This window comes from Atta colombica, unplaced genomic scaffold (assembly GCF_001594045.1).
Source record: "Atta colombica isolate Treedump-2 unplaced genomic scaffold, Acol1.0 scaffold12, whole genome shotgun sequence".
In the NCBI taxonomy this organism is placed as follows: Eukaryota; Metazoa; Arthropoda; class Insecta; order Hymenoptera; family Formicidae; genus Atta; species Atta colombica.
The window spans coordinates 7487957-7498221 of NW_017259206.1; the positions used below are offsets into that span (position 1 = coordinate 7487957).

A 10265-nucleotide genomic window follows, 5' to 3' on the forward strand; every position below is an offset into this window, starting at 1 on the left:
TTTTTATCTTCCTGCACTCTTTCGAAATCCCGCTGGCGACGTGAAGCCGTATAGCCGCGCGAGTTTTTTGAGTGCCGTGAGAGAAATATGGAAGAGAGTCTCGGGTTAATTCTTTGTGGAGAGACTGCTTCAAAATTCTGAAGCAATTCCATCGAATGAGCGACGATGTGATAAGAACTCATGTTATATTCGCATCGCGCCTCCTGTTACCTCTTCATACCGTGCGAAAATTATCTTCATCCTTCGTACAATTTGATTTCTTCGATATATACGTAGGTATATAAAACAAAGGCCGTGGGATATACAAGCAAACGAGATAGTAGTAGGGAATTTCCTTCCGGGCGATCTCCGATATGGCGAGTAACCCGAAACCCTGAACAGAGGTTAGTAAGCAATGTCAGAGAACGACATATTCCTCGTTGATTTACCGCACTTAAAGACGGAATATTAATATCGCAATGGCGTGCGCCGGCTCTAGATCTTTTGGAGTGTCCACCCCACCGACGTGAGTCGCGTATTCACACATGCACATATGTAACGCGTATTACGTACGGGACAGGAGGATGGCTACCGGTCGCAGCGGGAGAGCACGGCGGGGGTCCTCTACCTCCGCGCCGACTCGAAACCTTGCTACCGAGGAAGAAGTGAACTTTCATCTCGCTTCGGCACCATCTTCCTTCACCATCACCTCCTCCTCCTCTTCTTCCTCTTTCTCTTCTGTACCCCTCTTCCGTTTTTCTCTTTTTCTTCCTCTATAAGTATATATATCTCTCTCTCTCTCTCTTTCTCTCTATCTTTCTATCTCTCTCTCTTTCTCGGTTTCTCCTTCTCTTTTCATCGGTTTCTCCTTCTTTTCTCCTCGATTTCCCCCTCGTGCTGGCAGCAATCTTCCGCCGATCTTCGTGGCGCTACCACGCGTTGATTCGTTGATCCTGCTCAGTCACGTGACCGGTTTATAAGGCCAGAACTGCCAGCAGCAGCAGACGGTGCGCCACTTGTTTGCCGCGCCTCGCCTCGCGATCTGCACCGCACTTCCGTTTTTTTTTGTGGGATCCCAAACCGACCGCCGAAATTCGGGGTACTGGTGCAACGCGGGCGTAACACGGTCGTCGCTGTAGGATGTAATAATTATGTTGACCGATATCCGTCACGTGGCTACAAAAATGGAGACAATGGAATAGCATCTGTGCGCCAACGCAATTTTACGTAAATCATAAAAGAGCGGAACGAGAAGGACGCGATTATGCTGGGATAGATTTAAGGAAATCACGCACAACATCACGCACGTCTGTTCGAAAGCTATAATCGCGCCATCGGTCTGTCCCGTGATTTCGGTAAAAAATTTGCTTGAATGGGGAAACATGCATTGTCTTCTCACAACGTAATTTAAATTTATAATCCATCTCGCATAGTCTATATTAAAGAGAACGATAAGATTTTCAATTATCTCGTTTATTTCTTGAAGATTGCAATTCATATTCGTATGGGAATATGAAGACATTACGGCGATATGAACGAAGGCAAAGGACAACAGAAGTCTGACTGATGTCGTGTAAACACTATGGGGGTCTGACGAAGCCTCACGGGCCCGACGGCGGTCTGCTCGCTCGGCGCCAGGGGCCTATTAAAAATGATGCTTAAAGAACGAATTATGGAAATGAGCCGTTATTCCAGCTTCGGGCTCCCATATTACCGACGACTTAGTCCGTTCGCGTTGAAATTACAGGTTGTGAGCTCCTAGGCCCCTCTCCCTTCATTCTCTCTTACCTACTCGTCCACTCCTAAGCCGGACAAGAGGGACCACCTCTTTCGGGGTGGAATACATTACGTTGATTTTCGGAATTGAAGATTAAATCCTCCCGCCTTGGGGTCTCTTGGTCTCTTCGTTCTTCCTGCATTCTCCTCATGAAGCTGATCTTATACGCGTGCGCGCGATACACGATGTTCGCCAATTAAATAATTTTGCGATTATGCCAGTATATCTTGCGGCGATCTTACGTTGTTGGTGTTATTATTGTAGCGATATTGTATCTTAGAAACGCATCACAAAGCGATATCAAATCCACGGAGATTTCAACAAAGTTATGATAAGAAATAATTTTTATGAGAATATTATTATCTTATACGCTAGTTTGAGATTTGTTTTGAAAAATACATTATTACAGTTGTCATAAAATTAGAAAGATTAATTGTTCTGCTCATTTTGCATAGCGCAGTTGATAAGAGTAAAGAAATAGATTCAACGTTTATATAATTTTATATATAACGATGTCGTTGTGCAATCAGATATTTTTATTGCTGCAGGAAGAGTATCTCTTTATGATTTTAATATGTATTGTAATCAAACGTTCCAATGTTATTTTTTATCTGTAAATGCTTTTCTATATAATTTTTTGATTTATTTAATTTAATTATGATTAATACAAATCTCTTCTATCTGAAAATATTCTTATTTTATTCTTTGTATTTTTTTACATATATAAACAGAGATTTTATAAGATTCAGTGGTAAGACATATCAAAATACGAAAATAGAATAGAATTGTTCTGAAAAAAATTTGTAAACTTTTAAATTACAAAATGTTTCTTTATTCTCGTAACATTCTTAATAGATAGAATTAAAAGCTAGAAAGATTTTCTTCGCGGAAAATATTATTCAATCATAGCGTTAGTCTGTTTAAAGGGATTCACAGGAAGTTCACAGTGATCCAAGCAAGTGTACCCTTACCTAGCCTCGATAAACCTGAGCAAGGGACCAAAATAAATAGTTCACAGATTCGTAGTATCCACAAAAGCCTCTCTGGTTATACCGCGTTGTACAAATGCTCAACCATCGGGAAGATCGGAAATCTCACCTTCGCACATTTCTCAGTTTCTGAAAAGAGCATGCTGCATGCGGTAACATAGGAAGAAAAATATTTGCCAACTTCCCCCTGTTTGTACGACGCGCAGGAATGTCTCGACGAATGGCTACACGGGAGGTTGGAGGAATATTTTTGCAAACATCACATTAGATCCGAAAGCTGCGCATTCTTCTTCAGAGAATGCCTGTCTTGGGAGACTGATATACTTAAGTTACTATTATACATACAATACTTATAGAATCAATAACGTCGAATGTGGATAATGAAAGAAAATAATTATATCTGTCATGAAACTTTTTTTTCAAGCTTACTATTGTTTTTCTCAATCTGCATGCAGTAGCATACGGTGAGTAACTATGTGGGAAGCAACGTGACCTTCTCTAGAAATCCAGAGAATCAGGGTTCTCAACCCGCCTACGAATACCGATAATTAATCACGAATTTCACACCTTCGCTAGACCGCAAGAAAGAAAACCATTTCAGGAAGGACGCGGAAGGACCCCACTCCGTATTCTCAGACCTCGGAGGGGGATCTGGAATGAAAAGAATCGGGGGACAGGGGAATATCTCTAGACCGTACCAACACCCATAGCATCGCTGTAGAACTTCTGTGTTGGTGAAACGAATCGCTAAACTGGACTGCATTGACAAATGATTCGAACATTTCGTCCGAGGGAAACCGTAGGACCTCCCACATTGAATAAACGCTGCCGTTGTACGTTTTCGTAGCTCCCTTCTTCTATTCTTCATTTTTTTTTACATTTTCTGTCGCTCCAAGGTTAAGGCCGTGTTAAAATGACACGATCATCGAGATCAAAAATAGACATTCTCCTTTCTCGCGCAAAATATTTTTTTTTTCTTTGTGATCGTTTAAAAGTACTGCTTCGTTAAAAAGCAATTTTTCTTTATCTTTGCTATCTGAATATTTAATAATTATCTTTGTACTTGCGTGTACTAGTCGACATCAAAAAGTAACATAATATCGTAACATATAAGTGTTCTAATTTCATTTTCAATAATATAAATATAATATAATATATGTGTTACATTGTTAAGTGCAAAATTATAACATAAACGTTACATAACTTTTAATTAATGTCAATTGGGTGTATTCCATTAATTAATAACTAATGATTTATATGATAAATATATGATTACAAATTGTTATTGGTAATAAGAAAATTAATGCATTTTTTTATTCGACTTTATAATGACACACATGTTAATACAATTTTAGTTTAATTAGTTATTCAATAGATCATTGTCATTTTGTCATTCGATCAAATATCATTTCCACTTAAATTCCATTCAAAATTTGTAAAATTAATACATATACCAATATAAGAATAAAGAAAACTATGGCAAAAGAGATGGCATTGTTACATAATATCTTTTAAGTATGTCTCAATGAGACTATCACCATTCGATAACAATAGCACAAACACTGCGCCCGCATTATGTTCGGTAACGCTTGAGCAACATGTAATGTCACCTGTTAGAAAGCTAATAGATTCATAAAGGCATTTAATCGACTAATTCATAAACCAACATAAAAGTCTGAATAAAATACGTATTTATATAAAAGTTCATTGAACAAAGAATATAAGAAAAAATATCTTTGAAATTATAATATGATTTCTCTAAATGCAATTCTCATTGAATTTACAGAATTATGAGAGAAAAAATCATAGGAAAAGTAATCCATATAACACGATACATATTAGAGGACCTAAAAATTCCTCAAAAGTTTCATATTATTAGCATGAAACATAAGATTGCTTAGACAGATGTGAAAGTGTCTCATAAAAAGAATCATTTTAACTTGAGGTTGGTCAAGTTTCATTTATGACGCACGCTTAGGCAGCGCACTAAATTCCATATGTCAAGAGTGGCAACGACGAAAAGATATTTGGATGAACAAAAACAGAAAATGCGTGGTCCACGAGGATTTCCAACATCTCTCTAGGGGGTTTCGCGAGCATACGCGAATCCCGTCCATCGTTCCGTACATTGTGTTTCATATGTCGCTCGTATGTGTACGGAATCTTCCTCGGATCTCCACATGCTTATGGCGTTTCGCATGGGACGTCTCGACGCGACGTAAGACACCATGGCATACCACACAACGCGACACTTCGGCCGACCGAGTTGACCGAGGATTCCAGGACCACACACGAAGGAGCCCCTTCTCTCATCCTTTTCCGTCTTTCTCCTTGCCACTTGCCTCCGCGTTCTTTCTTGTTTCTCGGGAAAAATAAAAAGACGGGGTAAGCAGTACCGGTGGAAGAATGCGGTGGCGGGCGCGAGAGAAGGAGAAAACTGAGAGGAGTCATTTAACCATCATGTCATTAACCACGCTTGAAAAGAGATCTTTAAAAAAGCTCTAGCAATCATCCGTGACATCTCGTTAAGGAATCGACATAGAAAGTCGCGAGTTATTTATAATTGAAAATTGCTTCTCGAAATTAATAAGGACAATGTCACAATTACCTGGAAGAGTAAAATAATATGGTAATTTGAAACGCTTATGATTTTTGTAGACATTAAAAATTCTTAATTATTTATTCATTTGTTTATTCATTTGGAACGAGATTTTTATTGGTTAAATTCGATTATCGAGATAAATATCGAGAGTAAAATATTTTCCTGAAATCTCTTCGATTATGATGGTCGATGTTGACAAGGTAAACCGCGGTTCGATCGTACGATATAGGATAAAAGTGACAAAGAGTAACCATAGCAGATTATTTAGGATTCATGCGGGCTAAAAGGAGAACCATTTGGTCACACATACTTGTGTGACGGGGGTTTCCCGCATTGCTATTAATTGTGTGTCTCTAAACGCTGGTGGCCCATTGTCCTCTTTAAGTTCAGAACTGTTGTCGATATGACAACGAAATCTTTATCATCAACCACCTACGAGTAGAACCAAAGATACTCGTCAGAGGTTGCCTTACAAAAGAGTTTCCTCTCGTCTACGATCACCGGTTTCGGGAACAAAGTGTTTTTGCGGATTGAGAAAAGAATAAAGGTTAACCAACCAACCAAAACATCTCATTGTCCCGTTTATGGCATGTTTTAGGTATTCATGTGATCATCTCGCTTACGAAGGCACCTACGAAAAGCAAGTGTCCCTCTCTTATATCGTACACTGAAACGAGAAACTACCGATGCAGCCAGTTCGCAAAAACTCTTTGGAATGCAGGATGCAACGGGTGCAATCGTGATTTCCTATCAAACGTATCTGGTCGAAAATAGGGCGGTTCCAATTGTCGATATCATTAATGTGCTGCGATACGGAACGCCGAAGGACGGAAAAAATCATTCGACTATCACGTTCATTCTAATACACCAGGAATACATAATCGAGACAATTTAATTACGCATGGTCACACTTTTTTTCAGCAAATTTCCTCGCAAGCAAATGCCTCGTCAAATTTCATTACCTATAAATATATATAATAATATTAAGTACGCAATGCATGCAATTGTAGCTATGACAATCTTTGCTAATTTGTAACTCGCGAAACATCAGAACGAAATTTTCAGTTCGCGACAAAAGAAACCGTTAAAAATGCGTTACTCTTCAAGTGACTTACCAGGGCACCGGTTGCCCAGAAGCCCGCGGATTCCCACGTGGGCCAGGCGTCGAAGGATGCGGGCCGAAAATATGCAAATTTATATGCGTATCCCGGTGCGCGATTCCTCATCCTGCTTGACTGCCCGGTTTACCCACTTGCGACCGGAGCCCGAAGACCTATGGGAGCCGTACCACTCTCTCTTTCTCCTCCTCCGGAGAGTCATTACCATACGTGACCATAAATGAAACCTGTCTCGCCTATCCCGTATAACAATAGGACAATCGCTTTACGCTAGACGCAAAGGCGTCATACGTGCGCATACATATGCACCCTCCCATGGGTCCCGCCAACTTTCCTCGAACTCCCTCTGCTTGCCCCCGTTATCCTTCTTCCCTTTCCCGTACCCTTTTTTCGCGAAATGTCCCGGAGATGCCAACGGTCCTGCGACAGGATACCGGTTCCAGCGCGCATCCTAAAGCGGGACCTTTCGTCCTGTTTCCAGCCGTGCGTCGCCACGCCATTGTCTAGCCGAGATTAGACGAATTCGAAAAATGACTCGGACGAAGCTGAAAATCATGTAACGGTCGCCGGTGAGTTCATAGGTGATCGTTTTTCTGGATTCCCTTTGAACGAGTCTCGGTCAACGGCCGTGCGAGACGGAGATTTCTAGGGACTGGACCCGATCAAAGATCCTTCCACGTCGGATGATTCGTTACAACGAAGCTTAGCATTTTTTTAATAACATATTTAACCGACGCTCTCTTTGCGAGATGGAACTATCTTAAGTAATGCATCAATGAATACGACAGCCGAATTAATTCTAGGATTTTTGTTTCAGTATCTATATTGTTAGATAATGAATTTTTTAATGTTAACTTTATTTTGCAAAATATATTTGTGTAGAATACATTCTTTATTAAGTTAAATGTATTTAAATAAATTTTTAGTAATACATCGAGTTATTAAATAGAAAATATGAAGAAATTACGTTATTCTTTGCTTTTAAGGCCTTTTCATATTTTCGTAAGATCTCCCCGCGCAGACTCCCACACTCTGAATGAGCTGCACGTATTTTTACGCAATTTCATTGAACCCGCAGTGGGTCACATTGTTGCTGGGACACGATGCGTCCGGAGAATCTCGATTCTCGTACCTGACTTGAGATAATCTCATCCCAATACCATGTGCGCTTTATCCCAGGGAATCTGGTGCCCCTTCTCGCTTTGCGTCTCTGCCACAGATCTGAAAATGCCTATAGGGGTCCTGCAACGAAAGTACCCCATTCTCGCTTCGCTTTTTCCTTTTATCTGTCATTCCTCCCTTCAGCTTGTCACGCTATGGCGAATCTTGTAGCAGCAATGACGTTTGTCACCCCCTATTTTTGTCATTTGAAAATTTTAGGGGAAATTCTACATTTACCTTCGCATTTTAAAAATAGATCATCTAAAGTCGATCATTTCCCAAAGATCTCAGTCGCGTTGAAAATATCAGCAAAGAACGCATGTCTGTCAGATAAAGCTGAGAACATTTTTCGAACAAAGTTGAAAATGTCGGGTACAAATTTCGTAATGATTGTCAAATTTAGTGATGCGTCATATTTTTAATGTAAATATTAAGAAATGTATAAAATTAAAAATGTCGGAAGGTAAACGAGTATTATAATCTGCACGTCTTTGGTCGGTTTTGCAAAATTGTAAAGGCGATTCGTCCTTCGCAACCTTTCTCATGTCCGCGAGCTTAGGAAACTGGTTTCAAATGCCTTTCAGTGCTGTCGTTTCATGGAATCTCTGAGAGATCGATAGCTCTCCTCGAAAATTTGATCACGATAAATCGTGGATCGGTTTCGGTATGTCAAGTGAAAAAAGTTATCTCTCTTACGGATAGCGAGATGACAGTCTTGAAAATCTCGCTGAACCAGTCGAATCCCGATGTGTTTCTTCATAATATGCATGTAAGGTAAATTTAGAAGGATTTGAAATCTGATCTTTTATATAAAAACATAATTTAAGCTTTTTGTTTTTAGTCTCTTGTTACATATATATTATTTGTATCACATTTTTGAATTTTATTCTCATGGTATTTTGTATATTTTAATATTACTATATTAGTATAAAACAATTTAAAATAGATATTATCGATATAAAATAGATAAATATAGAAAAGATAGAGAACTTAGCTTCAATAATTCCGTATATATCAAGATATGATTTGAATACCAAATTTAAGCCATTTAAATTGACCGGTTTCTAAAATCATTTAAATCATGCTAACATTATTAATATATACTGATATTAATTTATGATTTCCATATGACAACTAGGAAATTGAGAGAAATCGAGTTGAGAAGATCTGTAGAATATCTGTATTTATTAAAGTAGCAGGCAATACATACTGAGTAACAACAATTACAAGGAATTTATTATTAAGAACAAAAACGTGCGGAAGAAGTTGGAGATAAACATACAACTCATAAATCTCAAGGAAAAGCTTTAAAAGCTTTAAACATTACAATGAGCATGTAAAAAAAAATGAAAAAACTCAAGTCTTTTCTTTTCTCTTTTTTTTCAACACTGATGTCGAGCAATTTTTTTCAACAGTATTGATTAAAGAATACTGTATTAAAAAAAAATAAGGATTTATATGTTTGATTATTATTACAACAGAATAGAATTATGAGAGATAAAATTTTATTTTCAAAGGAAACCTATGAAGAAATGACATCGGTTTTCACTGGGAAAGAAATACGCTTTACATGCGTCTGTAAAATAATTTGTAACTCACCAACGTAGATTAGTCGAATCTATCGATCCTCTTTCCGATCATCGAAATCCAAGACCCGCGGAATAAAAATCCGTCGAGTGTCCTCACAGTGTCTTCACCTCACAAGGAAGAGAAAAACCGAAGATCTTCCACTGTCTAGCGCGATTAATGACGTTTCATGTGTCACGCACTCTGTACCGGTGTGTGACCGCAGGCAGATCAGTGAAAATCTCCTCCACGTGGTCGGACACAAGTAGTAAGATATTTATGTCACGTGATGCTAAATCTCTACGTGAATGTTTCGCGGTTGTAATTTCACGTTTTTCTTGAAGACACGTGCGAGCACCAACAGATAGGAGAGAAATAAGATGATGGACAAGAAGAAGGAGACAGAGGAAAAGGAGAAGAAGAGAATATTTAGAAAGTGAGGCACGATGAAGAAGTCTAGAATCAAACCGCCGGTTTCCAAGGATGCTCGGTTTGAACTGAGAGCACGAAGAGGTCCCTCAAGAGTCCCCGACTCGGGTGTGGGTTTTCGGTTCGTTTTTCCCTTTTTTTTTCCTCTCCATCACTCTCACTCTCACAATCGGCCCTCTCTCTTGATCCTACTTAGTGCCTCTTTCTTTCCCGCTACGTGGGTTTGGTCTCCTGGTCTCCGTTCACTTGTTTGCTCACTTGCTCCTTTCCTTCCTGACTGGCCTTCTCTCTTATTCCTTCGTCAGGGCCGACATTGTGGCGTTTGTGGGCCCCCCGGGCCCCTGAGAGGCGGTCGTCGTACTATCAAGAGAGAGAGGGGGATTCTAACCTAACTTAACCTGGCCGAAACACTCCCCACCATGTGTTACCCTCAACCCCTACCTCTGCTGTGATCTATCGCGGAACCCAAAGGAGGTGTTCACCAGCTCATCCGTGGTAGATACGTGACGAACCACGTGCGCTGTTTGTATGTATTTAAATACTAATATTAATACGCCAGACAATACATACATACACACATACATATATATATATATATATATTAACCAATTGTAATTAAGTTTAAGATTTCTTACTACACATAA

At 39.4% G+C, this 10265-nt stretch overlaps 1 protein-coding gene across 1 annotated transcript in view; it reads right to left on the bottom strand.

The window, feature by feature from the left end:
- LOC108694514 (zinc finger protein ZIC 1-like) overlaps positions 1-9288 on the bottom strand; it is a 21027-nt gene extending 11739 nt beyond the window's left edge. Inside the window, exon 1 of the mRNA XM_018204075.1 lies at positions 9226-9288. The gene's annotated coding sequence lies outside the window, so the exon portion shown is untranslated. The remainder of the gene's footprint in view (positions 1-9225) is intronic.
- Between the last annotated feature and the right edge of the window lie 977 nt (positions 9289-10265).